Genomic DNA, 3767 nt, shown 5'->3' with positions numbered 1-3767 from the left:
ACAAGCCAGTATCTAGTCCAGGTGAGTATCCAGAGGTCCAAGGTAGGTATCCGTAATAGTCGTAGTCTCGTAGCGTGGCGAAGAACCTGAAGTCAAGGTGCACAAAGAACGTAATCAGTAACTTAATCACATTAGGTTAGAAACTGTGGCCGAGAATCTAACCCAGGAGGTTCGATGCTCCAGCGAAGATCTGGTCTCAGCTGAAGGCTTAAGTAGTAGCAGTCGTCATTAGCTGGATCTGGATCACCTGTGAAAAGAAGGGCAGGAGGAGCCGCCCCAAGGCGGGGCTAAAACTCCAGATCCCTACAGTTTATTAACAATACATATCAAGGGTCTCAACTTGTTACAGAAGCATGTGCCTGACACCTGCGCCAATCTATGTTTCACTTTGTGCCATGTACACATTGACAAAACTAACATTTTTTCTAAATTTAATTGCATGGTGATGCCCTATCCTGGTCTTGGAGGGTCAGTATCTTGCAGGTTTTAGTTGTTTCTCTGCTTTGGCACACCTAATTTGAACGAACGAGTGATTAACAGACTTCTGCAGAAGTTGAAGATCTGCGGAAGAGCAGAGAAACAACTAAAACATGCAGGATAGTGGCCCTCCAGGACCAGGTTTGGGCACCACTGTTACTATAAAAAAAAAAAAATTTCCTTAAGTGGTTTGAAGTTTTAGTTTTAGAAACACTTCCCATGAACAAAAAATATAATTATCTGAATGAGAATTTTCAGTATATTTTAATTTAATTTTGTTTATAAAGCATGTTTGTTGTGCTGCTGAGTGTCACAGCTAGAGAGTGCGGTTGTGTTTTCAGGTGGGGGCACATGTGTCGATGTGTCCATCTGTGCATATGCATGTGTGCATCAGCATGTGCTCTCTGTGCATCTGTTCCTTTATTGTAGCTCTAGATGTTGATGTGTGGCTGTGTCATTATGCTTGGGTTTTTGTATTGTGAGTGTCTGTGTGTGTGTGTGTGTGTGTGTGTATGTATCAGGGTCACTGGTAATTTGAAGAGTGAGCGCATGGTTTCTTCCCAGCATGATGGTTTTCTCTGTCAGCAAACTGCAAGCTGTAAAATAAAACTATATTAGGACGGATATAAACTTTATTGGTCAGTGATTTTAGAGCTAATATAGTTCCAACAAAGTTACTGAAGATCTGAGTGCTAATTTTCTCTGTTTTAAACTTTTTTGCTTTATTTGAAGCTTTGTTTGCTTTTCTTAATGCTGTGCTCAATTAGCTTTTTTTCTTGTTTTATCTCTTTGGATTAACTGTGACAAAGAAATAACTAAAGAAACTATTTCTTAAGCTTATTTTCAACACTCACTCAAGACAGAAACTCAACACCCACAGTTCCAGTGCATAACCTGAATAAGGTAATAGTGGAAGGTAGTGGTGGAATGAGGTTTTTAGTTAGTGTCACGGTTTCCTGACAGTTCAGCCTTATATTTATCGTGTTTTCTGCTCATATTTCGTACTGTGGTAGCTGGTCAGGCCATGCTGTTAAAAGAGCTAAATTCATTCTTTTCGACTGTTAAAACCATATTTTTACTTAGAAAGTCTCCTACAAAAAGACAAAGAGGCTCTAATTCTACACCTTTTTTGTCTGAGATGAAAGCAACTTACATGGCTGTGGGAAGTATGGGTACTGAGGGTGCAGCAGCACCCCCTGATGGATGCTAGAGGACATGCATATCCAAATACATACCTAAAGAATTCATAAAAAATGAATAAAAAGCGATTTCATTCGTGCTGTATATGTTTAAATTACATATTTTTAAACATTGATATTACTGAGTTTTGTAAATTTAGTATAAAACCCAGCACTGGCATTATAAATGAGTGCAAAATTTTACTTAAAACCCACAAAGAAAAGTGGGCAGAGCACCATTAAGTCATGATTGCAATTTTATAGATATTGTGTATCCAAACCATTTTCGAACGACCACTTTGAAACAAGACAACATGTACTACCAGTGTGCATTTCACTATATTTGGTGTTGATATTCTTCATAGACGAGTTTTTGGTCATACAAATGAAAACTGTTTGCACAGCTGTGGAAATTTATGCGCTTTTTCAACAGCTCCATATGGCTTACTGGACTGAACTTTTGTTCTGAGATCCTGCTGCTCCACATCAACAAAGAGTGGTTTTCTCAGTTCAGAACCAGAAATTGTCTCACAAAAACAGATTAGACATCTCTTGTTTTCTATTACTAGCCTTACAAAAAGTTTAAACAATCTTCAAATTAATAGTTATTTTTTTATATGTTATCAAACAGTTTAGCTAGCTATTTAGTGATACAGCCTATTTTCTACAATCAAGAATGAGAGTACAATTTGACAAGACTTAACAAAACCTATTGCCAAAAAAGACAATCTGCTAATAATGAGGAAAGATGTAAACACACCATCTTTATTTTACTGTTTTTATACCAGACTGTGTGCTGTTCTGTCTACAGTACCCTTATCCACAAAGTAATGTATATTCAACATAACAGTTGCTGCACCAACTACGAGAAAATCATACTTTTATGCCACAAATTATAATTTAGCTGTCAATTAAAAACCTTCTTCTCATTCAGACGCCTCATATTACCCAACACCGTCTCCACATCTTTTTTATGATACAATAAATTTTGGCCTCTTGTGTTTTTCCCTTTCGTCAAACACACACATCTTTGTGAATGTGATGCAGACTACTGTGTAATGCTGAACATCATACCTTGAGTTCTGTCATCACAACCACTTTAATTAGGATTTTGGAGAAGCGCACACACACACACACACACCTACCTGTGTGTGTGTGTGTGTGCGCTGAGGCTGTGGATTTTTGTCTAATCGAAACTTGAAAAATCTGTTGCTGACAAGATGAAACGCAGAAAACTACACGGGCACAAGATAAATGCATCTAATTAGAATAAATTAATCAAAATATAAAGCCTGTAGTTTTTATAATAATGCACAATACATAATGAAAATGTTTTTTCATGAGCTTTGTTTATCATATTCCTAAATTCTCAGGCAGATCCATTATGTGCTGACCACTTCTGGTTCCAAAGACATAATATAGATGAAACGTCAAGCTTGAGCCAAACAGTAATCCATAACTATTTTTTTATTTGATAGGGGCTATCCATCTTTGTTCCAAATTTTATATTGTTTACATCATTATATTTCAGAACATCGCATGTTAATTTTTTTTTATATTTAGGTGAACATTTGTGAACATAATTTTAGCTGTTTTCTTTAAATCTTGAAAACATTGTTATTAAGTATATGTCTCAGCTAATACCACATCAAATTCCAGCTCAATATCTGTAAAACTTTCTAATAGTTAGAGCCTTTTTTTGTGTTTTCTAAGGTTGATTAGCTGTGAGGGCCATCTTGAATCAGGTTTACTCTAAAAGCTCATCAGTTGTAGATGTACATCCAATGATTACTTTCTGAAAGTTTCATTAAAATCTGCAGACTGGTCAATGAGATATGTTGATAACGTGTATACGTGCACTCGCACACAGGCGAAAACATTATCGCTGCCATCAAAAGGCACATAATAATAATGTGGAGAGTGGATGATTAGGCAGCTATAAATTGGATATGTTGCCAAACAGATGATAAATACACAAAAGGAGTTCAAAGCAGCTGTGTCAGGGTTGCCCTAATTAGAAACTTTTTGGCGCCTCTGCTCCTCCTTGGCCCTCAGTTCGGATGACTTTTGACAGTGTTAAATGGTGTCATAGTAGATGAGAGCTGAGATAGC

Source organism: Kryptolebias marmoratus, linkage group LG16 (assembly GCF_001649575.2).
Source record: "Kryptolebias marmoratus isolate JLee-2015 linkage group LG16, ASM164957v2, whole genome shotgun sequence".
NCBI lineage: Eukaryota > Metazoa > Chordata > Actinopteri > Cyprinodontiformes > Rivulidae > Kryptolebias > Kryptolebias marmoratus.
Note: the sequence above shows the minus strand (reverse complement) of the source record.